Genomic DNA, 26,724 nt, shown 5'->3' on the forward strand with positions numbered 1-26,724 from the left:
AGAAAAAGACACCTCTTTTTCAAGATGCTTGCATCTCGGGAAATTGTCTACTCAAGTGGATTTTATTAGAACAAGTATTCCCATCTACCCTAAAACTCCCAGAAGGAATGTACAGTTCCATGGTGTCTTAGCTCTGAGCGGCACTCCCTCCAAGGCACTGCCAACCACAACTTGCACAACTGCTCAGTCCCCTGCAGTGGCTGGGTGCAGGCTTTATCCCCCGCAGTGGCTGGGTGCAGGCTCGGTCCCCCGCGGTGGCTGGGTGCAGGCTCGGTCCCCCGCAGTGGCTGGGTGCAGGCTCGGTCCCCCGCAGTGGCTGGGTGCAGCCTCTCTCCCCCATGGTGGCTGGGTGCAGGCTCGGTCCCCTGCAGTGGCTGGGTGCAGGCTGGATCCTGGGAAGCAGAGCCCATGCCATTGTTTTCCATAACCCCCCCCCTCACCGTGCATACTGGGCACCCACCATGAGAAAGGGGCACAGACCTTCTGGTCTGTTGTCAACCGCCTGCCTCTGTCTAGCAACGCAGTGCTCTGCTGGAAGTTCTGCCATGTGTTCCACAAACTCCTCTGAGACGGACACCCGAACGTGAGTTTCTGGGGCTGTGGGGTGGCAGGGAGCCAGGGACACTTGTGGGGAAAGTGACTGCCTGGGCCACAGAGGCTGCTGTCCTCTCCCACACTGCCCCCTTCTCCTGGCCTTTGGGTTCCCCATTAGAGGTGGGTGAGCCTCTCTCCCATCAGCCTGTCCCCCTGCCCCAGGTTTACCTCCGCCTCTCTCCATCCTCCTTTCCTTTGTCTTTCCTTCCTTCTCCATTCTCTCACAGGCTGTTCTTTTGCTCCTGCAGGTCCTGAAGGACTCTCTGAGATACAGAAATGAATTGAGTGACATGAGCAGGATGTGGGTGAGTCTGGAGATGTACCCAGGAGCCACCTGCTTCTCCTGTCCTTCCCCTGAGGCCACAGAGCAAGGACTGGAGGGTGAAATAAATTCATCTCGTTCAGTTTGTTGAGGATTTCTCCCATGAGTGCCAGAGAGGGACTAAGGATGCCCCCAAAGAGTATCACGATATTCATAGTCTTGCCTGGGGTCCCTGGACGCTTCAGGAAATTTCCAGGGCCTGGGAGCTTCTCCTGCCAATGGAAACTCATGTCACAAAGCTGTCCAAGAGTTGGGATCCCTCAGCAGTAGCCACACAGCCATGGTTCCTGCATTTTTTTTTTTTTTTGGTAGAGATAGGGGTTTCGCTATGCTGCCCAGGCTGGTCTTGAACTCCTGGCCTCAAGTGATCCTCCCACCTCAGCCTTCCAAAGTGCTGGGATCACACACATGAGCCACTGTGCCCAGCCCACAGTTCCTATTTCTCTTCTCCTTCCACTGGTCCCGTTGGAGTCATAGTGCATTGAGAATTAGAATTAGCATACCCAATTCGTAATGCCAGAGCTTTTTCTTTCCTGTTTAGAGATTATCAGTGCTTTAGGATGAGGGGGGAGGTAGGTGGCAATATCACAGTCAATAGAAAAGGGCATTTCTATACACACACCACAATCACCCCAGATTCTGATGTCTGTGGGTGTGTATATGGAGAGGGGTAATCTACATTTTGAAGAATCTCCCTTGGCCAGGCGCAGGGCTCATGCCTGTTATCCTAGCACTTTGGGAGGCCGAGGCAGGCAGATCACCTGAGGTCAGGAGTTTGAGACCAACCTGGCCAACATGGTGAAACCCCGGCTCTACTAAAAATACAAAAATTAGCTGGGTGTGGTGGCGTGTGCCTGTAATTCCAGCTACTTGGGAGGCTGAGGCAGAAGAATCGCTTGAACCTGGGAGACGGAGGTTGTGATGAGCCAAGACTGGGCCACTGCACTCTAGCCTGGGTGACAGAGTGAGACTCTGTCTCAAAAAAACAAAAAAAAAACTCCCTGGTTGATTCTGATATGTTCTTTTGCCTCTACCAGTTGAAAACTACTACTTTAGCCTTTTTGCACAGTCTTAACCTGTATCTGTCTGCACCTATAAAACACTGGCAACTATGTAGTCCTGTCTACCTATCATAGGTGAGGAAACACAGGCCCAGAAAGGGAAGCAGCTTGTCCTAAAGTCACAAAATTAGGTACCAGAACAAAGTTGAGAGTTGTCCCCAGATTTCCCAACTGTGTGCTAGAAAACGTTCCCTGTAACATGTAAAGCTTAGGTCTTTTTCCTTTATGTTAGAATTTGCCTGGTACATATTTCTCCATCTTTTTACTTGAAGCATTCCTGTATTTTTATGTTTTAGAAATAACACTTATAAATAACATTTGGTTGGATTTTGTGTGGTTTGTGGTTGTTGTTTTTTTATCCAGGATGGTAGTCTTTGTTTTTTAACTGGGCATTTAGTCTATTTACATTTATTATGCTACATGGTATGTTTAGATTTCTGTCTCCAATTTTATTCTATGCTTTGTATTTGTCCCATCTGTTCTACTTCTATTTCTGTCATTCCTTGCCTTTTTTTGGATTGGCTGGGTATTTTTTTCTCATTCTGTTTTTTCCTCATTACTATTTGGGAGGTTAAAAAACAAATCTACTTTTTTTGTTTTTGGCATGTTCTCTAATAATTACAAAATGCTTGCTTGTTTTATCTAGGTCTGCCTTTCATATCTTTGTTTCCTGTGTAACACAAAGACTTTAGAATATTTTAGTTCCATTCAGTCCCTCAATTTATCTGTTAGCATAACCATGTATTTTGGTTTTGGTTATGTTTATCTTTAAACTCTGTAAGTTATTGTTTTATTTTCCTTGTTTTATTCTGCACTTTCCATAGACCTTCCATCTGAGATCACTTTCTTTCAGCCTGGATTATTTGTTTTATAACTTCCATAATTGAGAGTCTACTGGTGGCTAACACCATGTTTGCATGTTTAAGAATGTCGTTTTTGGGCAGGCGCAGTGGCTCATGCCTGTAATCCCAGCACTTTGGGAGGCCGAGGCAGGCGGATCATGAGGTCAGGAGATTGAGACCATCCTGGCTAACACGGTGAAACCCCGTCTCTACTAAAAAAAAAATACAGAAAACTAGCTGGGCTTGGTGGTGGGCGCCTGTATTCCCAGCTACCTGGGAGGCTGAGGCAGGAGAATGGCATGAACCTGGGAGGCGGAGTTCGCAGTGAGCCGAGATCGCACCACTGCACTCCAGCCTAGGTGACAGAGTGAGACTTTGTCTCAAAAAAAAAAAAAACAAAAAAAGAATGTCGTTTTCTTTTTGTGGAGACAGAGTCTTGCTCTGTTGCCTAGGCCAGAGTGCACTGGCATAATCTCAGCTCACTGCACCCTCCGCCACCCAGGTGCAAGCAATTCTCCTGCCTCAGCCTCCCGAATAGCTAGAATTACGGTACTTACCACCACACCCAGCTGATTTTTATATTTTAGTGGAGACAGAGTTTTGCCATGTTGCCCAGGCTGGTCTCGAACTCCGGACCTCAAGTGATCTTCCCTCCACGGCCTCCCAAAGGGTTGGGATTACAGGCATCAGTCACCGTGCCCAGCCCCTTCTCAGATTTTGGCTAGACCTGTGTCAGACTTTCTCATCCTACCCCCTCATGTCTCTAAACCACTCTTTCAGTTTTTTCTACCTATTTGTCTTTGCTGTATTCTGGATAATTTTTATCAGCTCCAGCCTTCAGTTTGCCTCCTCTCCAGTTGGGTCTAATGTGTTATTAAGCTTTTCCATAAGGTTTTCAATTTCATTTAGTACAGTTTTATTTGCTTTTCTTCTACTTCTTCTTTTTTTTTTTTTTTTGAGACAGAGTTTTGCTCTTGTTGCCCAGGCTGGAGTGCAATGGCACGATCTCTGCTCACTGCAACCTCTGCCTCCCAGGTTCAAGCAATTCTCCTGTCTCAGCCTCCCAAGTAGTTGGGATTACAGGCATGTGACACCACGCCCAGCTAATTTTATATGTTTAGTAGAGATGGGGTTTCACCATGTTGGCCAGGCTGGTTTCGAACTCCTAACTCAGGCAATCCAGTGTCTCGGCCTCTCAAATTGCTAGGATTATACAGGCATGAGCCACCACACCTGGCCCAATTAGTACAGTTTTCATTTCTTGAAGTTCTATTTATAATCTGCTTATTTTTCGCGGGGGGAGGTGGTTGTTGTTGTTGTTGTTGTTGTTGTTGTTGTTTGAGACAGGGTCTCACTCTGTCACCCAGGCTGGAGTGCAGTGGCATGATCACGGCTTACTGCAGCCTCAACCTCCTGAGCTCAGGTGATCCTTCCACCTCAGCCTCCCAAGTAGCTGGGAAAACAGGTGTGCACCACCAAACCCAGCTAATTTTTGTAGACGCAGGGTTTTGCCACGTTGCCCGGGGTGGTCTCGAACCCCTGGGCTTAAGCGATCTGCCACCTCAGCCTCCCAAAGCACTGGGATTACAGGCAGGAGGAGCCACTGTGTCTGGCCCTGCTTCTCCTCCTTTACAATTTATTATGCTCTGCATATATATTGAAACAGTCTCTTATTTCTTTAGATATATGAACCAAAGTCATTTCATATATATTTTGTAATTCTATTATCTAAAATCTTTAGAGATTTGTTTCTGTCCTCCGTCCCTTTTGGTGCATTTTGCCCATGCTGTGTAGTTTTATGTTCGGTTATTGTCTACCCTAAGTTGCTCATCTTCCTTGGAATTCTATCTGTGGAGAATTCTTTGAAGTCTGTAATGAAGGCAGGTTCCTCCATGGAGAATTGGTATTTGCTTCGATTGAGATCACTTGAAATTAAATTCTCAGCTTAAGGTTTTGTGAATTTAGGGCAGATTTTCCTTCCCCGATCACAGCAGTGATTTGAGGCAGTAGAATTCTTCATAGTCCTTAGAGAGGACTTCCTCAGTGCAGGAGTACAAGCGTTTGTTATTTTATTATTTATCTTTACTTCTCCTGTACCAAGGAGGCAGTCTTTTGTGTGTGTGTTGGTGGTGGTGGTGGTGTTTTGAGACAGTTTCTTGCTCTGTCACCAAGGCTGGAGGTATGGTGACAGGATCACAGCTCACTGCAGCCTCAACTTCCTGGGCTCAAGTGATCCTCCCACTTCAGCCTCCTGAATAGCTGAGACCACAGGTGCACACCACCATGCCCAGCTAATTTTTTAATGTTTTGTGGAGATGAGGTTTCACCATGTTGGCCAGGCTGGTCTCAAACTCCTGAGCTCAAGCAATCCTCCCTCCTTGGCCTCCCAAAGTGCTGGGATTACAAGCATGAGCCACTCACTGTACCTGGCCAGACTCAACATTCTTAAGTAGGCAGCTTTGTCCAGAATTTATCAAACAAAGTCCTTATGTTTGTACAAAAGATTGTGCTGTAAGGAATGTTCATTGAAATGGTTTATGATAGTAAAAATTTCAACTGGCTTGAATTGGCTTCAGCTCATTTGAATTTATTGAGTCAGTTCAATAAATTACAATAATACTAGTCAGTCACTAAAAATAATGAAAGAAAGTTTAAGAAGTTGAATAAAATTGCAGCATATTAAGTGAGAAAAATAGATTGATTCTATTTTACATTTAAGAATAAAGGTAGATGGCTGGGTGCGGTGGCTCACGCCTGTAATCCCAGCACTTTGGGAGGCAGAGGTGGGCAGATCACCTGAGATCAGGAGTTCGAGACTAGTCTGGCCAACATGGTGAAACCCCATCTCTACTAAAAACTACAAAAATTAGCTGGGCGTGGTGGCTCACACCTGTAGTGTAATCCCAGCCTTCTGGGAGGCCAAGGCAGGCGGATCACTCGAGGCCAGGAGTTTGAGACCAGCCTGGGCAACATGGTGAAACCATATCTCTACTAAAAATATAAAAATTGACCAGGCTGGTGGCACATGCCTGTAATCCCAGCTACTCGGGAGGCTGAGGCAGGAGAATCACTTGAACCCAGGAGGCAGAGGCTGCAGTGAGCCAAGATCATGCCACTGCACTCCAGCCTGGGCAACAGAGCTAGACCCCATCCCTAAATAAATAAAATAAAGGGGAGAAAAAAAGAAGATAAGATTCCTTACCAGAGAATTCCTGGCCGCAGATCTCTCGACTGTCATGTTCTTGTTTTTGACTCTGTTTCTCCTCCTCTTCCTAAAAGGGCCACCTGAGCGAGGGGTATGGCCAGCTGTGCAGCATCTACCTGAAACCGCTAAGAACCAAGATGGAGTACCACACCAAAGTGTGTCTCTGCGGACAGTTCTGCCGCCACCGCCGCCTCCCCTGCTCCATCCCCTCAGCCCCTCCCTGGGCTCAGTTGTCAGCTCTTTCAGGTAATAGACAGCCCAGGCTTCTGAGGAAGTGTGCACATCATGTACCCCAGCTGTGCGAGAGGAAAGCCGCCGCCAGGCCCACGGGGCGTGACGAGGGCTGGGATTTTGGCCCATGTCTTCTGCACCCTTTGTTCCCCATTTTGCAGCTAGAAAGAACAACTGGCCAGGCATGGTAGCTTACGCCTATAATCCTAGCTCTTTGGGAGGCCCAGGCGGACGGATCACCTGAGGTCAGGGGTTCAAGACTGGCCTGGCCAACATGGCAAAACCCCGTCTCTACTAAAAGTACAAAAATTACCCGTGGTGGTGATGCATGCCTGTAGTCCCACCTACTCGGGAGGCTGAGGCAGGAGAATCGCTTGAACCTGAGACCAGGAGGCAGAGGTTGCAGTGAGCCAAAATCACACCACTGCATTCCAGCCTGGGAGACAAAATGAGACTCTGTCTCAAAAAAAAAAAAGGAAGGGTAACCCTAGCCACTAGATTGCCTTATGAAAATGTTACAGAAGCATTGATTTTACCGTTAATAAAAACAATTCCTGTCCAGGCACAGTGGCTCATGCCTGTAATCTGAGCGTTTTGGAAGATCAAGGCTGGAGGATCGCTTAAGACCAGGAGTTTGAGACCAGCCTGGGTCATAGCAAGACCCTGTCTCTACAAAAAAATTACAATTAGCCAGAGGTGGTGGTGCATGCCTGTAGTCCCAGCTACTCAGGAGGCAAGAGGATCACTTGAGTTCTGGAGTTGAAGGCTGCTGTAAGCTATGATCATGTCACTGTACTCCAGCCTGAGTGACAGGGCAAAACTACTCCTACAATTTCTTTTGCTTTATTTTTTATTTTTTGAGAGAGAGTTTCGCTCTTGTTGCCCAGGCTGGAGTGCAATGGGGCGATCTCGGCTCACCGAAACCTCCGCCTCCCGGGTTTCAAGCAATTGTCCTGCCTCAGTCTCCTGAGTAGCTGGGATTACAGACATGCACCACCATGCCTGGCTAATTTTGTATCTTTTTTTTTGGTAGAGATGAGGTTTCTCCATGTTCATCAGGTTGGTCTAGAACTCCCAACCTCAGGTGATCCACCTGCCTTGGCCCCCCCAGATGAGGGTCTGTCTGGCACGTGGTGTATCAGTGAGGACGGGCTAATTAAGCTGCAGTAACAACCCCAAAACCTCAGTTGTTTGAATCAATAAAATATTTATTTCTCATTCATGCTACACATCCATGACAGGTTGGAAAGGGGGCTTTGATTTCCATAAGTTGCTCAGGGAACCCAGCTGAGGGATGCTCAATTTCATATGTGCTTCTATGATCACCAAGGCAGGAAAAAGGGATGCAGAAAATCAGGCATTGGCTCTTAAAAATATTGCTGTTTGCCGGGCACGGTGGCTCATGCCTGTAATCTCTGCACTTTGGGAGGCTGAGGTGGGTGGATCACCTGAGGTCAGGAGTTCATGACCAGCCTGGCCAATGTGGTGAGACCCCTTCTCTGCTAAAAATACAAAATTTAGCTAGATGTGGTGGCGCACACCTGTAGTCCCAGCTACTCGAGAGGCTGAGGCAGTAGAATCACTTGAACCTGGGAGGTGGAGGTTGCAGTGAGCCGAGATCATGCCACTGCACTCCAGCCTGGGCAACAGAGTGAGATTCCAGTCTCAAAAAATTTTTTTGTTTTTGTTTTTTGTTTGTTTGTTTCAGGCTGGGCGTGGTGGCTCATGCCTGTAATCCCTGCACTTTGAGAGGCCAATGGGGGCGCAGATTACTTGAGTTTAGGAGTTCTAGACCAGCCTGGCCAACATGGCAAAATCCCGTCTCTACAAAAAATTAGCCCGGCATGGTGGCATGCGCCTGTAGTCCTAGCTATTCGGGAGGCTGAGTTGGGAGGATTGCTTGAGCCTGGGAGGCAGAGGTTGCAGTGAGCCGAGACCGTGCCACTGCACTCTAGCGTGGGTGACAGACTGAGAACCCCTCTCTCTCTTAAAAAAAAAAAAAAAAAAAAAAATTGCTGTTTACATTTCATTGACCAAAAAGTCACGCGGTCACCCCTCACATGACAGGGTCAAAGACATACAGTTCCACTTCGTGTGTAAAGAGGGAGAAAGAAATATTTGGTTAACCTCTATGGTTAGTTATCATGATTTAAAAAGTGGGCAGAGGGGAGTTCACTGAGGATGTGACATTTGAGTTGAGGCTTCAATGACAAAGAAGCAGAAATTATAGGAGCTACACGTGCGAAGTCTCTAGGGCAGGAATGGGCTTTTAAGGAACAGAAAGTGGCTTGAATGTTTGGAGAATGGTGAATGAGAGTAAGAATTGAGCAGGGTCTGGGTCACACAAAGCCTTCTTGGCCATAGTAAGGAGTTTGAATTATATTTCAAGTGTGCCAGGAGACCGGACAGGGTGGCTCACACCTTTAATCCCGGCACTTTGGGAGGCCGAGGTGGGAGGATCATTTGAGCCAAGGAGTTTGAGACAGACCAGCCTGAGAAACATAGACCCCAAAATGTCACCCCAAAATTTAAAAATGAGCAGGGCATGGTGGTACATGCTTGTGGTCCCAGCTACTTGGGAGGCTGAAATGGGAGGATCACTTGAGCCTAGAAGGTCGAGGCTGCAGTGAGATGTGATGGTGCCACTGTACTCCAGCCAGGGCAACACAGTGAGATCTGTCTCAAAAAAAAATTGACTGCGTGTGGTGGCTCATGCCTGTAATCCCAGCACTTTGGGAGGCTGAAGCAGTGGATCACTTGAGGTCAGGAGTTTGAGACCAGCTTGGCCAATATGGTGAAACACAGTCTTTACTAAAAATACAAAAATTAGCTGTGTGTGGTGTTGTGTGCCTGTAATCCCAGCTACTCGGGAGGCTGAGACAGCAGAATCGTTTGAACCCAGGAGACAGAGGTTGCAGTAAGCCAAGATTGCGCCATTGCACTCCAGCCTGGGAGGCAAAGTGGGACTCCATCTAAAAAAAAAATATGTGAACTGATACATTGGGCTGTGACTTCATGAAAAGATATTATCATTGTTTATACAGGTTTCTACCCTATAAACACAAGAATTGTAATAACTTCTAGTGCACGTAATTATCATAAAAATGCAAACTCTATTTTAAAAAAGTTAGCCGGGTGTGGTGGCACGCACCTGTGTCCAGCTACTCAGGAGGCTGTGGCAGGAGGGTTGCTTGAACCCAGGAGTTGGAGGCTGCGGTGAGCTATAATCGCACCACTGCACTCCAGCCTGGGTGCCAGAGCACATCCGTGTCTCTAAAACATGCAAGCAAACGAAACAAAATAAAAACTCTGTTTGTGAGATTGCACACACCAAATGATTGAGGCCATTCTGTTATGAGCGATGACATGTTATGACTAGGTAGCAACAAGAATGAAATTATATGCTTACAACTGTACTTCTTTGATGACTCGAAGTATTTCACACACATTAGCTTCTGGGTCCATATATATCAAATGTTATTTCTTTTTTCTCTTTTTCCTTTTTTTTTGTTTGTTTGTTTTTGAGACAGAGTCTTGCTCTGTCTCCCAGGCTAGAGTGTAGTATCACAATCTCGGTTCACTGAAACCTCTGCCTCCGGGGTTCAAGCAGTTTCCTTGCCTCAGCCTCACGAGTAGCTGGGATTACAGGTGCGTGCCACCACACCAGGCTAATTTTTTGTATTTTAGTGGAGACGGGGTTTCACTGTGTGCGCCAGGCTGGTCTTGAACTCCTGACCTCGGGTGATCTGCCCTCCTTAGCCTCCCAAAATGCTGGTATTGATGGCGTGAGCCACCGCACCTAGCCTTCTAATGTTACTTCTCTACTACCCACTTTTTTTTTTTTTTTTTGAGACAGGGTCTTGCTCTGTCCCCCAGGCTGCAGTGCAGTGGTGCAGTGACAGGTCACTGCAGCCTCAACCTCTCATGCACAAGCGATGCTCCCACATCAGCCTCCTGAGTAGCTGGGACTGTCACAGGGAGGAAGGCTGGTTGGGGGATATGCCACCACGCCTGGCTAATGTTTGTATTTTTTTAGAGATGGGGTTATGCTATGTTCCCTAAGCTGGTTTCAAACTCCAGCTCAAGCAATCCACCCACCTCAGCCTCCCAAAGTGCTGAGATTATAGGCGTGAGCCACTACGCCCAGCCAAAAAAAAAAAGAACATATTCTGCTTACCATGATCCTGCGAACTGGGACGTCTAAGTCCATCAGATCCTAATGTTATAAACACTGGAAACATGGCCAGGTGTGGTGGCTCACGCCTGTAATCCCAGCACTTTGGGAGGCTGAGATGGGTGGATCTTGAGGTCAGGAGATAGAGACCATCTTGACTAACACGGTGAAACCCTGTCTCTACTAAAAATACAAAAAATTAGCTGGGTGTGGTGGCGGTTGCCTGTAGTCCAAGCTACTCAGGAGGCTGAGGCAGGAGAATGGCGTGAACCCAGGAGGCGGAGCTTGCAGTGAGCCGAGATTGCGCCACTGCACATCAGCCTGGGTGACAGAGTGACACTCCGTCTCAAAAAAAAAAAAAACATACTGGAACACATTAGAAAACTCAGCCAGGTGTGGTGGCACATGCCTGGGGTCCCAGCTACTTGGGAGACTGAGGTAGAAAGATCTTTTGAGGGCCGGGCGTGGTGGCTCACACCTGTAATCCCAGCACTTTGGGATGCCCAGGCGGCAGATCACGAGGTCAGGAGTTTGAGACCAGCCTAATATGGTGAAACCCCAGCTGTACTAAAAATATAGAAATTAGCCAGGCGTGGTGGTGGGTGCCTGTAATCCCAGGTACTCAGGAGGCTAAGGCAGGAGAATCGCTTGAACCCAGGAGGTGGAAGTTGCAGTGAGCTGAGATCATGCCATTGCACTCCAGCCTGGGTGACAGAGCAAGACTCTGTCTCAAAAAAAAAAAAAAAAAAAAAAAAAAAAAGATCGTTTGATACCAGACTGAGCAACATAGTGAGACCCCATTTCTAAAATAAATGTTTTTTTAAAAATTTGCCTGGGCCAGGTGCGGTGGCTTAAGCCTGTAATCCCAGTACTTTGGGAGGCCGAGGTGGGCAGATCACATGAGGTCGGGAGTTCAAGACCACGCCGCCCAACATGGTGAAACCCTATCTCTACTAAAACTACAAAATTAGCTGGTCATGGTGGCACATGCCTGTAATCCCAGCTACTTGGGAGGCTGATGGAGAAGAGTTGCTTGAACCTGGGAGGCAGAGGTTGCAGTGAGCTGAGATCACATCACTGCACTCCAGCCTGGGCGACAGAGTAAGACTCCGTCTCAAAAAAGAAAAACTAAAAACTTTTTTTTTAAAGATATAGGGTCTCACTATGTTGTCCAGGCTGTTCTCGAACTTCTGACCTCAAGCCGTCTTCCCACATTGACCTCCCGAAGCGCTGATTACAAGCATGAGCCACCCAGACACTCATCCTGCCAGAGTGGCATGTGTTGCACAGAGCTGGGCCTGGGGATCGGGAGGAGGGGATAGTTAAGACATCCTGAGGTCAACTCTGCCAAGGCACGAAGTTCCGTTGGTTTTCAAGGTTCAGATAAAGGATGAGATGTGACATCAGGTGAAGGATGCCACCCCTGTCCCCCTCCTGACTTGGATGTGGTCAGCAGAGAAGTGGCACCAGGTGAGGTCTGGGCTGCTTTTGCCTGGTCTACACCCTCTTTTTCTGACTTTGTGGCATTCAGTACAGGAGGAAGAGAGGAGAGGGCTGGGTGCCAGCGTGCGCCCCACTGACAGTGTCCTAAGCAAAGTCCCCCCATCCCCCAACCAGCCCTCCTCCCTGTGACAGGCAGTGGGTCATCTGCCTGTTAGTCATGGGTCTGAACCCTCTTGCCTCAGGCTTGGATGTGGCCCTGGGCTCTCCCCTCTCAGGAGATATTGGGCCCATCCACTCGAAGAGGAACTCCTGGCCCCACTGGCCCAGGTGCACAAACTGCCCTGGCAGTTGACCTGTCATCAGCAAGTTTTTTGTCTGTTCTGCAGAGTCCCTGCTATGTGTCAGGGCTTACACTAGTCCTGGGGACACAGCTGTGAAGCATATTGGTCCTGGATCTCTTTGGGGGCCTAGGAGCTGAGCCCGGTCCTTCTCTCTGTAGTCGGGCCCCATCCTGGACATGTGAGCTCTCTCCAGAGTCAACGACATTGGCCAGGACTGGTGGCTGTGGCATTTTGTTGGCTAGGTGTGGTACGAATGGGAGGTGACCCTGCCGGAGCGATGGACCCAGGACCTGCGCACAAGAGTGGTGCTGAGGATTGGCAGTGCCCACTCCTATGCCATCGTGGTCAGTGCGGCCAGGAGCAGGCAGGGCAGGTTGAGTGCGCACGGCTGCTGAACAGCATGGGACCTCCATCATCTGCCACCCACAGTCTGTCTTCTGGGGTGGGACAGTAGGGGGCACTCCCCTGCCCAGGGAGCTGTGCACTGTGTAGGGGGATAGGTGGCCTGATCTACCCCATTGGGATGTCATTCTTCCCATCTGGCTGGCAGGCCCCTGAGCCCCATGCTGCAGGTTATGTGAGGGAGTGCCTAATACCCCGCCTCTTCCCGTGACCTGCCGCCCCCTCCCCTTATCCCCTGTGCCTGCAGTGGGTGAATGGGGTTGACACGCTAGAGCATGAAGGGCAGACATCAGCAGCCTGGTCTAGGTGGGGCCCCTGGCCTCCTGCCTCCCCATCGCTATCACCATCAACAACATGCTCACTCCCTCCGCCCTGCCACCAGGGGCCATCTGCTACATGACCAACACCTCCAAGTGGGTACCATCCTGTCTCCACCACACCCACCCACCTTCCCGTCCCACCCCGTGGTCTTCTTGCTAGGGACAGGGTGGCCTTCGCAGAGTGGACTTCTTCAACTACGTGGGATCGCAGTGGGCTGTGCTTCTGTACACGACACCTACCACCTACATCGATGACATCACCGTCACCACCAGCGTGGAGCATGACAGTGGTGAGGGCTTCTGGTAGGTTCCTCGCTCAGCGGGCTCAGGGTGGCTCTGTTTGTTCCCTCTTTGGAAAGCTCTCCCAGGAAAAGGGTTCTCCCAGCATCTCTAAACCCTCACAGGTTCCCATCCACCTACGAAGCTAAAATCCAGCCTGTCTGAGCGGGCACAGGCTCCTGAAATCACCCATGTGGTTGATCTTGCTTGGAGAAGAGGGGTCTGGCCTAAGGTCACACAGCTCAGGGTGGCCATCCTGTCCCTTCCCCACGGTGCTGCTCTCACTCCAGCTCCCCTTGCTACACATTGTGTTCAAGGAACAGGCAGCTTCGGGGGGCCGGGCACAGTGGCTCACTCCTGTCAACCCAGCTCTTTGCAAGGAGACCCTGGTAGGAGGATCACTTGAGGCCAGGAGTTGAAGACCAGCCTGGGCAACACAGCGAGACCATCACCACAAAAAATTAAAAAATTAGCCAGACACGGTGATGTGTGTCCGTAGTCCCAGCTGCTGAGGCAGGAGAATCACTTGAGCCTGAGGGGTCAAGGGTGCAGTGAGCTATGACTATGCCACTGCACTCCGGCCTGGGCAACAGAGGGAGACCCTGTCTTTCTTTGGAGACAGATTCTTGCTCTGTCACCCAGGCTGGAGGGCAGTGGTGGGGTCTCAGCTTACTGCAACCTCCACCTCACGGGTTCAAGGGATTCTCCTGCCTCAGCCTCCCGAGTAGCTGGGATTACAGGCACCCGCCACCATGTCCGGTTAATTTTTGTATTTTTTTTTAGTAGAGACGGGGTTTCACCATTGCTGGCCTGGCTGGTCTTGAACTCCTGACCTCAGGTGATCCACCTGCCTCGGCCTCCCAAAGTGTAAGGATTATAGGGGTGACCCACCGCACCCAGCTGGGATACTCTTGTCTTTAAGGGAAAAAAAAAAAATAAGTTTTTGTCTTTTTAAAAATAATATCTTTTTCTTTTTCTGAGATGAGGCCTTGCACTGTCTCCCAGGCTGCTGTGCAGTGGTGAGATTATTGACAGCTGTTGTGGGGCCACAGTTCTGAGTTTAAAGGGATTTAGGCTGGGTGTGGTGGCTAATGCCTGTTATCCCAGCACTTTGGGAGGCCAAGGTGGGCGGATGACTTGAGCCAAAAGTTGGAGACTCACCTGGGCAACATAGTGAGACCCTGTCTCAAAAAAATAAATAAATTAAATAAGTAAATAAGAATTTAAACAAGAATCACACAGCAAAGATGATGCAGCATACAGCAATTTATTGCAAAGGAAAAAGTGTTTTGACAGTTAAGTGCAGAATAGCGTGGACGCAGTGGCTCATGCCTGTAATCCCAGCACTTTCTGAGGCTGAGGTGGGTGGATCACTTGAGCTCAGGAGTTCAGACCAGCCTGGCCAACGTTAGCTGGGCATGCTGGCATGTGCCTGTAATACCAGCTAATCGGGAGGTCGAGATGGGAGAATTGCTTGAACCCGGGAGGTGGAGGTTGCAGTGAGCTGTGATTGCAACACTGCACTCCAGCCTGGGTGACAGAGCGAGACCCTGTCTCAGAAAAAATAATGAAGTGCAAAATCCACAGTTCACCGTGAGAGAGAGAGAATTCAGGGCAGGCTGCTCGTAAGGATGAGACAGCGCTGATTATTACTGGGGAGACACTGGGAGTCTTCCATGATGAATTCCTAAGGAGCTGGGAAGAGGTGTTAGTCTAAGCAAGTTCTGGGTTGCCCTCTTGGTGCACATGCACAGTAGCTGTACTTGCTTGTTTACACATCACCTGTCTCAGCACCGTGGATGGCACATCCAAAGGACACGGTCACTTTCTTGACTACCTACCCTGCCTCAAGATCGTAGCTCACTGCAGCCCTGAACTCCTGGCTCAAGCAGTCCTCCCACTTCATCCTCCCAAGTAGCTGGGGCTGCTGGGGCTGCAGGCACGCACCACCATGCCTGGCTAATTTTTTGTAATTTTAGGGAAGAAGTGGTTTTAATATGTCACCAAGGCTGATCCTGGGCTCAAGCGATCCTTTCATCTCAGCCTCCCCAGGTGTTGGGATTACAGGTGTGACCATGTTGCCTGGCCAAAAAAATCTTTTTTTAAATTAAAAAAAAAGTGCTGGACGTGGGGGTTCACACCTGTAATCCTAGCAATTTTGGAGGCCGTGGCAGGAGGATCACCTGAAGTCAGGTGTAGGAGACCAGCCTGGCCAACATGTCAAAACTCCATCTCTACTAAAAATACAAAATTAGCTGGGCATGGTGGTGCACACCTATAATCCTACGTACTTGGAAGGCTGAAGCAGGAGAATCACCTGAACCCTGGAGGTGGAGGTTGCAGTGAGCCGAGATCACGCCACTGCACTCCAGCCTGGGGGGCAGAGCGAGACTTTGTCTCCAAAAAAAAAAAAAAAATTTAAAATTTAAAAAAAGCATCAGAAACAAATGATTGTCTGGGAGTGGTGACTGTGGGGCACTCCCGTTTGTGTGGCCTAGGTCGTGTCCCTCCCTCAGCCCTGGTATTTCTTGCCTCCTGCAGGGCTGGTGAGTTACCAGATCTCCGTCAAGTGCAGTAACCAGTTCGAGTTGGAAGTGCCTCTTCTGGATGCAGAAAACAAAGTCATGGCCAATGGAGCCAGGACCCAGGGCCAGCTGAAGGTGCTGAGTGCCAGCCTCTGGTCACCATACTTGATGCACGAATGCTCCACCTATCTGTACTCGTTGGAGGTAATGGTGGTTTGGGACTTGCTTCAGGGAGGTCTTTTGCCCCCATCTGGTGGCCCTGGCTTCAGCAGGAGCTCAGGACAGGTGAATGGGCAGGTGTGGTCCTCTGATGTTTCCTACCCTTGGTGGGAGGCCCACATTTTTTTTTTTTTTTTTTTTTTTGAGATGGTCTCACTCTGTCACCCAGGCTGGAGTGCAATGGCCCGATTACAACTCACTGCAGCCTTGAGCTCCTAGGCTGCAGCAATCCTCCCACCTGGATTCCTGAGTAGCTGGGACTACAGGCACATGCCACCATGCCTGGCTAATTAAAAAAAATTTTTTTGTAGCCTGGGCATGGTGGCTTACAACCTGTAATCTCAGCACTTTGGGAGGCCGAGGCGGGTGGATCACTTGAGGCCAGGATTTGAAGACCATCCTGGCTAACATGGTGAAACCCCATCTCTATTGAAAATACAAAAATTAGCCAGGCACGATGGCGGGCATCTGTAATCCCAGCTACTTGAGAGGCTGAGGCAGGAGAATCGCTTGCATCCGGGAGGCAGAGGTTACAGTGAGCCAAGATAGCGCCACTGCACTCCAGCCTGGGCAACAAGAGTGAAACTCTGTCAGGAAAGGGAGGGGAGGGGAGGGGAGAAGGAAGGAAGGATAGAAGGGAAGACGGAAAGAAAAAAGGAATGAAGGAAAGGAAGGAAGAAAGGGAGGGAGGGAGAGAGAGAAGAAAGGAAAGGAAAAAAAGAGAAAAGGAGTGAGACAGAGAGAAAGGAAAGAGAAAAGGAAAGAAAGAAAAGAAAAAAGAAAGAAAAAAGGTAAAATAACAGTGGATGACCTCAGACGGCCACAGGTGACAATTCTTTTATTATTTATTTATTTATTTACTTATTTATTTATTTTTGAGATGGAGTCTCGCTCTGTCGCCCAGGCTGGAGTGCAGTGGCGGGATCTCGGCTCACTGCAAGCTCTGCCTCCCGGGTTCACGCCATTCTCCTGCCTCAGCCTCCTGAGTAGCTGGGACTACAGGCGCCTGCCACCACGCCCGGCTAATTTTTTGTATTTTTAATAGAAACGGGGTTTCACCGTGTTAGCCAGGGTGGTCTCGATCTCCTGACCTCGTGATCCGCCCTCCTCGGCCTTCCAAAGTGCTGGGATTACAGGCGTGAGCCACAGTGCCCGGGCCGCCGGTGACATTTCAAGCTGTGAGTTTGAAGAATGCGGGCGCTCCAGGCAACTGTTTGGTGACTGCGCCCCCTGGTGGCCATATGTGGCTAAAGCAAGTACAAGCCCAGACTCACACCTGGAGAACAGGTGCCATTGCCTGAAAGCAACAGTAACCACGACAAGGCCAGGTGCAGAACCCAGGTCTCCCCCCATTATTAGAACCTGTGGAGAGATCATGAATGTACTTCCCGATAAGTTCATTTTCAGGGGTGAAAAAAAAAAAACAATCTCTCACAGTGTCACTTCTCCCAGGAACATGTGTATGTGAATGGCTTAAAAACTGTTGCCATTGACAAAGAAATGTACCAATTTCCAATGATAGGATATTTAATTGAGGAAAGATCTCATTAACCAATGTAAGTGTAGGGTCTCGGTATCAGAATTTCCCTTCAGTGTTTTATCATAAAAACGTTTGAGGTGTGGGGCTTACACTTGTAATCCTAACACTTTGGGAGGCCGAGGTGGGAAGATCACTTGAGGACAAGAGTTTGAGACCAGCCTGGGTAATTAGCCAAATGCGGTGGAGCACACTTGTAATTCCAGCTTCCTGGGAGCTGAAAAGGGAGCGTCCCTTGAGCCCAGGAGTTCAAGGCTGCAGTGAGCTAGGATCACATCACTGCACTCCAGCCGGATAAACAGAGCAAGACCCTGTCTCTAAAAACTAAATGAATTAACGTTTTTAAGAAATGTTCAAACTTAATGAAAAGTTGAAAGAATTTTGCAGTGAATATCCATATCCACCCCTGAAGTCTACAATTAGCATTTCATTATGTTCAGTTTATCATATAATCTACTCGACTATCCATTCCTCAAACCATTCTATTTTGAGGCATTTCAAAATGAATTGTGGCATTAGTACATTTCACCCCTAAACACTTCAGCACACATATTATAACAAGACTGTTGTAAATTTATTTATAGTCCTTTTTTCTTTGGGCATAAAATATGCATACAGGTCAGGCGCGGTGGCTCACGCCTGTAATCTCAGCACTTTGGGAGGCCGAGGCGGGCAGATCACTTGAGCTCAGGAGTTCAAGATCAGCCTGGACAATACGGTGAAACCATGTTTCTACTAAAAATACAAAAATTAGCTGGGCATTGTGGCACACGCCTGTAATCCTAGCTACTCGGGAGGCTGAGGTGGGAGAATCACTTGAACCTGGGAGGCAGAGGTTGCAGTGAGCCGAGATGGCACCACTGCACTCCAGCCTGAGTGACAGAGCAAGACTCTGTCTCAAAAAAAGAAGAGAGAGCACATAAGTCTCTTCCTTTTGCCTTCAATGTGTTCTTGAGGATCACGTTGCAATGTAGGTCATATTTTTCCAATGGATAAACTTGCATCCCAGACCAGAGACAGAGCATCATCTGAATCATGGCTTTAAATAATAACATAGCATGAAAGAAAAGAATCAAATATTCTAGGCTTGGGCATGGGGGCTCATGAAATCCCAGCACTTTAGGATGCCAAGGTGGGAGCCCAGGAGTTCAAGACGAGGCTGGGCAACATAATGAGACCCGTCTCTACAAAAAAAAAATGTTAATGCATATAGTAAAATGTACAAATCTTATGTGTACCACTCAGTAAATCCTAACAAATGAATTCACCCATGTAACCCATATTCCCATCAAGACAGAACATCACTATCATCCCAAAAAAACTTCCCCTGTATACCTTCTCAGTTGATCCACTCCCACCATCTGATCAGGCAACCACTGATCTGATTATTCCCATTATAAATTAGTTTCAGCCTGATCTAAAACTTAATATAAATTGAATCATAAAGTAGGGACTCTGGTGTAGCAGCATCAGAATTCAAAAAGCTACTCAGAGGCCAGGTGCAGTGGCTCACGCATGTAATCCCAGCACTTTGGGAGGCCACGATGGGCAGATCACTTGAGGTCAGGAGTTTGAGACCAACCTGGCCAACATGGTGAAACCCCGTCTCTACTAAAAATACAAAAATTAACCAGGTGTAGTGGTGTGTGCCTGTAGTCCCAGCTACTTGGGAGGCTGAGGTGAGAGAATTACTTGAACCCGGGAGGTAGAGGTTGTGGTGAGCTAAGATTGCACTACTGCACTCCAGCCTGGGCAACAGAGTGAGACCCTATCTCAAAAAAAAAAAAATAAATAAATAAATAAAAAGGTACCCAGGTGATTCTAGGCTGGGAACTTTTGCTCAGACCCAGGCCTTTCCCTACATTCCAGGTGACAGCAATTTGGCTCTGGTCTGAGGTCACAGCTAATTGGCTACAGATCTGTGACTAGATCTCAGGTCTTCTTGCCGTTCACCCTGTTTACTGTACAACAAGAGGGTTTCTTCTAGAACAGTGGTTCTCAATGTTAGCACCCATTATAATCTCTGGAGGACCATACCTCTGGGATAGGGCTCAAGAATCTGCATTTTTGGCCAGGCGCAGTGGCACACACCTGTAATCCCAGCACTTTGGGAGGCAGAGGTGGGAGGATTGCTTGAGCCCAAAAGTTTGAGGCCAGCCTGGGCAACATGGTGAAACCCCATCTCTACTGAAAATACAAAATTAGCCGGGCATGCTGGCACACACCTGTAATCCCAGCTACTCAGGAAGCCGAGGCAGGAGAATCGCTTGAACCCAGGAGGCAGAGGTTGCAGTGAGCTGAGATCGTGCCTCTGCGCTCCAGCCTGGGCAACAGAGTGAGACTCCGTCTCAAAAATATAAAAATAAAAATAAATAATAATAAAATAAAAGTCAATTGCAATTACTGTTGGATTTCTATTGGAATTACTGTTAGAAACCAACCTGTCATTTCTACATCACAACAAGAAAGAATTGGGGTGAGCTATTTGCTAATGGTGACCATCTGACAGTGAGGTGTCCTCACCCCATGTTTCCTGAAGCTCTTTCTTAACATCGCTGCTCAGCAATCTTTCAACAAGACTTCCTTGCATATGTTTCAGCAAAAGTATTCCCACCTTGCCTCACTTTCTCTTTATTTTTTTAATTTTTATTTATTTATTTTTTGAGATAGAGTTTCACTCTTATTGCCCATGCTGGAGTGCAATGATGCAATCTCGGCTCACTGCAAACTCTGCCTCCTGGGTTCAAGCAATTCTCCTGCCTCGGCCTCCCGAGTAGCTGGGATCATAGGCGTGTACCACCACACCTGGCTAATTTTCTATTTTCAGTAGAGATGGGGTTTCACCATGTTGACCAGGCTGGTCTTGAATTCCTGACCTCAGGTGATCCGCCTGCCTCAGCCTCCCAAACTGCTGGGATTACAGGCGTGAACCACCACACACGGCCAGCCTCATTTTAACTGGGGGGAGTCTTCCTCCTTTCTCTGCTGACTCATTGACATGCACATCTTGCTGTGGCCAGGTTTCCTCCTCCATTCAACCTAGTTAATCTACTTCCAAGGGCTGGGAGCAGCCCAGTGCAGACTTATTATCCCCCAGGACACAGCCCCTCACCACTGTTCCATGGGCAACATGGGGTGATAGTTTTAGGGTAACACACTATACTTTTTTTTTTTTTTTTTGAGTTGGAGTCTCGCTCTGTCACCTAGGCTGGAGTGCAGTCGTGTGATCTCGGCTCACTGCAACTTCTGCCTTCTGGGTTCAAGCAATTCTCCCACCTCAGCCTCCCGAGTAGCTGGGACTACAGGCACACACCACCATGCCCGGCTAATGTTTGTATTTTTAGTAGAGATGGGGTTTCACCATGTTGATCAGGCTGATCTCAAACTCCTGACCTCAGGTGATCCACCCGCCTCAGCCTACCAAAGTGCTGGGATTACAGGTGTGAGCCACCGCACCCGGCCTCGTACTATTTTTTTAATACTTATGAATTGATTTTAGTGTACCTTAGGAAAATAGCAAACCCATGAATTCACACATACTGTATATTATTTAAGCTGTTTCCTCTTTAAATAAATTTAAGTTTAAAAAAGAAATTGATTGGAAACACCACTATTGATGGACTTACAAAAACAGGGGCCTGAGCTGGGCCCAGTGGCTCACACCTGTAATCTAAGAGCACTGACAGGCTGAGACAGGAAGATTGCTTGAGGCCAGGAGTTTGAGACCAGCCTGGGCAACATAGCAAGACCCTGTTTCTTCCAAAAGACATAAAAAAAATTAGCTGGGCATGGTGGCTTATGTCTACTCCCGGCTATTCAAGAGGCTGAGGAGGGAGGATTCCTTGAGCCCAGGAGGTCGAGGATGCAGTGGGTTATGACTGCACCACTGCACTCCAGCTTGGGCAACAGAGCAAGACCCTGTCTCAAAAACAAACAACAACAACAGAGACTTAACAGGGATGTCAAAAAGTGAAAGGATAAGAGTTTGCCCATGATCTGAGAATTGCTGCTTCAGTGGATTCCAGGGAAAGGTGAACGTGGAGACTCAGAGTGGTGTCTCCTGTTAGGAAAACTCGTGTTCTTTTCCTGCAAGCTCTAAGTCATTTCATGAAGACATAAAAGCAATTCTAGTTATTTTGCATTTGTATTTTGTGGCTTCTTTTGCATATTATTCTCAGTAACTCACAATAGCATACTTATTTGCCTTAAAACGTGAATTTACATAGATGCTGCAATTTTAAAGTGTAGTTTTTATAACATTTTGGGACTAGAATTCTTTTTCCTAAAGGGGCACATTTTCTGTTTTATAATGAAAGTCAGCTGGAATATAAGATTCTGCACATAATAGATTACTTAAGAGACAGATTTCAATTTTTACTTATAAATGAGTTATGTTGTTATTAAAAAGCAACTTTATTCAATTATGTTTATTTCTTTTTTTTGTTTTCTTTTTGAGATGGAGTCTCGTTCTTTCACCCAGGCCAGAGTGCAGTGGCGCGATCTCGGCTAGCACTGCAAGCTCTACCTCCCGGGTTCACGCCATTCTCCTGCCTCAGCCTCCCAAGTAGCTGGGACTACAGGCGTCCGCCACCGTGCCCAGCTAATTTTTTGTATTTTTAGTAGAGATGGGGTTTCACCGTGTTAGCCAGGATGGTCTCAATCTCCTGACCTTGTGATCCACCCGCCTCGGCCTCCCAAAGTGCTGGGATTACAGGTGTGAGCCACCGCACCCGGCCCAATTATGTTTATTTCTTTCTTTTGTACTCTGCCTCATTTCATGTCAATCTGAGATGACTTAGAGTAAGAATACATATGATAAAATAAAAACTAAAAAACAAAAACTGGGAGTTAAAAGTAAGACGTCAAGGTAAGGGAAAATAAAACAAACACAAACTCTCCAGACCCAAGTGGTTACAAGTTGAGTTTCAGGCCAGGGGTAGTGGCTCGTGCCTGTAATCCCCACACTTTGGGAGGCTGAGGTGGGCAGATCACGAGGTCAGGAGATCGAGACCATCCTGGCCAACATGGCTGAACCCCGTCTCTACTAAAAATACAAAAATTAGGTGGGTATGGTGGTGCATGCCTGCAATCCCAGCTACTAGGCAGGCTGAGGCAGAATTGCTTGAACCCAGGAGTCAGAGGTTGCAGTGAGCCGAGATTGAGCCACTGCACTCCAGCCTGGCTACAGAGTGAGACTCCATTTCAAAAAAAAAAAAAGTTTATCTTTATTTATTTTTTTTTAATTAAATTTTTTTTTTTTTGAGACAGATTCTCGCCCTTTTCCCTAGGCAGGACTGCAGTGGCACGCTCTCGGCTCACTGCAAGCTTCACCTCCCAGGCTCACGCCATTCTCCTGCCTCAGCCTCCAAAGTAGCTGGGACTACAGGCACCCGCCACCACGCCCAGCTAATTTTTTGTATTTTTAGTAGAGACTGGGTTTCACCATGTTAGCCAGGATGGTCTCAATCTCCTGACCTTGTGGATCCACCCGCCTCGGCCTCCCAAAGTGCTGGGATTACAGGTGTGAGCCACTGCGCCCGGCCAAAAGAAGTTTATAAAGAGAACAATGGGGTTTTTGGTTTTTGATTTGTTTTGTTTTGTTTTGTTTTTGACACAGAGTTTCACTCATGTTGCCCAGGCTGGATGCAGTGGCGCAATCTGGTCTCGAACTCCTGACCTCATGACCTGCTCGCTTCAGCCTCCAAAGTGCTGGGATTACAGGTGTGAGCCACCGGGCCCGGCCCCATCAGTATAATTATTTTTAAAATGTTTATCCATGTTGTAGCATGTATCAGTAATTCATTTCTTTTTATTACTGAGTGCTGTTCCATTGTGGGGATGTACCACAATTTGTTTAGCTATTTCTTGATGAACATTGGGTTTTCTCTAGTGTTGGGCAGTCACAAATAAAGCTGCTATGAATATGTTTTCATGTCTCTCAGATAAAACTCCCAAGATTGGGATTGCTGGGTCTTTTCTTTTTTGGTTTGTTTGTTTTTTTGAGCTACTCAGGACGCTGAGGGAGGAGAATTGCTTGAAACCAGGTGAGGGAGGTTGCAGTGAGCTAAGATTGCGGCACTGCACTACACTCCAGCCTGGGTGACAGAGCAAGATTCCGTATCGAAAAAAAAAAAAAAAAAAGAAACATGTTCTTAGTATTCCTTGAGCCATAAATTGGGTGTGTGGCCAGACACTGTTGCTCACGCCCGTAATCCTAGCACTTTTGGAGGCCAAGGAGCATGGATCATTTTAGGCCAAAAGTTCGAGACCAGCTTGGCCAACATGGCAAAACACCGTCTCTACTAAAAATACAAAAAATTAGCCAGGCATCGCGGTGCATGCCTGTGGTCCCAACTGCTCAGGAGGCTGAAGTGGGAGAATCGCTCGAGCTAGGGAGGCAGAGGTTGCAATGAGCTGAGATTGCACCATTGCACTCCAGCCTGGGTGACAGTGAGGCCCTAACTCAAAATAAAAAAAAGTGTGTGTGTGTGTCCGTGTGACTATGTGTGTGTAAAAATGTGTGTGTGTGTGTGTGTATGTGTATTTGTGGGGAATGAGATTGGTAAAATACATAGGCATAGGAGCCAGATCATGAATGCAATAAATTATGTAATAAAGACATTATGTTAATTGGCCAGGTGTGGTGACTCTGGTAGGGTGCGGTGGCTCACACCTGTAATCCCAGCTCTTTGGAAGGCCGAGGCAGGCGGATCACTCGAGGTCAGGAGTTCAAGACCAGCCTGGCCAACATGGTGAAACCCCATCTCTACTAAAAATACAAAAATTAGCTGGGTGTGGTGGCAGGAGCCTGTAATCCCAGCTACTCAGGAGGCTGAGGCAGGAGAATCACTTAAACCTGGGAGGCAGAGGTTACAGTGAGTCAAGATTATGCCACTGCACTCAAGCCTGGGTGACAGCGAGACTCCTTCTCAAAAAAAAAAAAAAAAAAGATTTAATAGACACTGAAATTTGAATTTCATTTTTATTTATTATTATTATTACTTTAGAGACAGGCTCTCACTCTGTCACCCAGGCTGGAGTGCAGTGTCATGGTTGTAGCTCACTGCAGCCTCAAACTCCTGTGCTCAGGCAATCTTTCTCCCTCAGCCTCTGAGTAGCTAGGTCTGTAGGCGCGCTCCACCACACCTGGCTAATTTAAGAAATACTTTTGTAGAGATGGGATCTTGCTGTGTTGCCCAGATTGGTGTTGAACTCCTGGCTTCAAGTAATCCTCCTGCCTCAGTCTCCCAAAGTGCCAGGATTACAGGCATGAGCCACTGCAGCCAGCCTGAAATTTGAATTTCATTAATTTTTACATGTCAACAAATATTGTTCTTCTAATGATTTTTTCCCAACTGTTTAAAATGTAAAAATCAGCTGAGCATGATGGCTTATACCTGTAGTCCCAGCTACTCGAGAGGCCAAGATGGAAGGATCGCTTGAGTCCAGGAGTTTTGGGCTGCAGTGAGCTATGATGGCACCACTGCACTCCAGCTTGGGTGACAGAATGAGATTCTGTCTCAAAAAAAAAAAAGTAAAATAAAATGTAAAAATCATTCCTACTTGTGAGCCACACAAAACCAGGTGGCAGGGTGGATTTGACCTACAAGCCATAGCTTGCTGACCCCTGACTTAAAATATTTTTTTTTCCAGGCCAGCTTTAAATGGCATTATTCTGCCAACTGCATTGGTTGGAAATCAGTTGAGCAGTGGGTTGGTCACCTGCTTTGAGTCTGTTTTTAACCACAGTCTATTCTAAATATAGATTACTTACATTATTTGTGTAGCCTTGTGTATGACATATTAGTCTCTGATGGGAGGCTGGTCTAGGCAACCTTGAGGATCCCTTTCACCCTAATTCTGGTCCAAAGATTTTCTAAAAAATAAAAACCACGCATGGGGGCTCATGAGCCTGTAATCCCAGTCATGCCTGTAATCCCAGCACTTCGGGAGACCTAGGTGGGAGGATTGCTTGAGTCCAGGAGTTCAAGACCAGTCTGGGCAACATAGAAGACCCCCATCTCTACAAAAAAATTTTAAAAAATTAGCCAGGAATAGTGGTACATGCCTGTAGTCCCAGCTACTTGGGAGGCAGATGCAGGAGGAGTCTCTTGAGCCCGGGAGTTGGAGGCTGCAGTGAGCCACGATCACACCACTGCACTCCAGCCTGGGTGACAGGGTGAGAACTTGCCTCAAAAATAAAATTCGTTTTGACTCTGTCCTCTGCAGCTTCTGTGACTCCCAGAGTTTCTTCCTGTAACTTCACCATCTTCCTTCTCCTTCCCAGGCTCAAGTCAGGACGTAAAGGTGGTGGTCCTGCAGGCTCTGTCCTTAGCTCTCTTCTCTTCTCCCTCTCTCTGTTGTCCCTGAGCTTTACTTTTATAATTTTTTATTTTCTTGAGACAGGGTCTTACTCTGTCACCCATGCTGGAGTGCAGGGGCATGATCTCGGCTCACTGCAATCTCTGCTCCTCAGGTTCGAGCAATTCTCCTGCTTCAGCCTCCCGAATAGCTGGGACTACAGGTGCATACTACACTGCCTGGCTAATTTTTGTATTTTCATTAGAGATGGGGTTTCGCCATGATGGCCAGGCTGGTCCCGAACTCTTGACCTCATGATCTGCCTGCCTCGACCTCCCAAAGTGCTGAGATTACAAGCATGAGCCACGATGCCTGGCCACCATTTCATTTTCAACTGCCTTTCATGGAAGAACGTTTAGCCTTTGGTCTCTTTCTTGATTTTGACAGCTCACAGCTTTCAAGAAAACTACCTATGGATAGGCTGTGTGGCTTCTTTTGTTTCGAGACTGAGTCTTACTCTGTCATCCAGGCTGGGGTGCAGTGGCATGATCTCAGCTCACTGCAACCTCCACCTCCCAGGTTCCAGCAATTCTCCTGCCTCAGCCTCCCAAGTACATGGGATTACAGGCACACACCACCATGCCTGGCTAATTTTTGCCTTTTTTTTTTTTTAGTAGAGATGGGGTTTCGCCATGTTGGCCAGGCTTGTCTCAAACTCCTGGCTTTAGGTGATCTGCCCATCTCAGCTTCCCAAAGTTTTGGGATTATGGGCATGAGTCACTGCACCCAGCCTGTTAACGTTATTTTCACGCAAACTTTCAAAAGTTTATTCCAAGGCCTTGCTCTCATAGCAGCAAAGCCTGTCTTTTGCACAGTGGGGCTCTTGGTAGCATCTTCCTTTTGGTGGATGTTGTGTAGACCTGAAGCA

At 47.7% G+C, this 26,724-nt stretch overlaps 1 long non-coding RNA gene across 1 annotated transcript; it reads left to right on the plus strand.

The window, feature by feature from the left end:
- The first annotated feature begins 446 nt into the window (after nucleotides 1–446).
- On the plus strand, nucleotides 447–6,839 carry LOC116812059 (uncharacterized). The gene is made up of 3 exons (XR_004370574.2): nucleotides 447–583; nucleotides 843–899; nucleotides 6,099–6,839. It is a non-coding gene; the product is annotated as an uncharacterized LOC116812059 (long non-coding RNA).
- The last annotated feature ends 19,885 nt before the right edge of the window (nucleotides 6,840–26,724 follow it).

This window comes from Hylobates moloch, unplaced genomic scaffold, assembly GCF_009828535.3.
Source record: "Hylobates moloch isolate HMO894 unplaced genomic scaffold, HMol_V3 SCAFFOLD_1, whole genome shotgun sequence".
Taxonomy (NCBI): Eukaryota; Metazoa; Chordata; class Mammalia; order Primates; family Hylobatidae; genus Hylobates; species Hylobates moloch.